The sequence below is a fragment of the Mastomys coucha genome, unplaced genomic scaffold, assembly GCF_008632895.1.
Source record: "Mastomys coucha isolate ucsf_1 unplaced genomic scaffold, UCSF_Mcou_1 pScaffold21, whole genome shotgun sequence".
Classification (NCBI taxonomy): Eukaryota; Metazoa; Chordata; class Mammalia; order Rodentia; family Muridae; genus Mastomys; species Mastomys coucha.
In genome coordinates, this window is record NW_022196904.1 from 175,443,227 (window position 1) to 175,443,588 (window position 362).

The following is a 362-nucleotide window of genomic DNA, read 5'->3' on the forward strand; positions in this document are numbered from 1 at the left end:
ACACACACACACTACACACACACTACACACACACACACACACACACACACACACACACACAATGCTACTATTTTTTAAAAACACTACAACTGTGGAGTTCCTAGGCTTTAGTGGGGATGCTATTATTGTTGTTTCTTATATGTAATATATCCATCGAATTGCCTTCTGAACAACTATGGTTTTGTCTATAGATTCAAACCCTGAGATTGTGTTATTTACTGGGAAAAAAAAAAACCTGTTTCTAGTCGTGGTGTGGCTCAGCCCTAGCACCCACCTTTAATCCAAAAAGTTTTCTGTAAACAACTTTAAATAAAGTCAACCATAGGTCAAGAGGCAGAGTAAGCAACCAGTTGACAGGGACT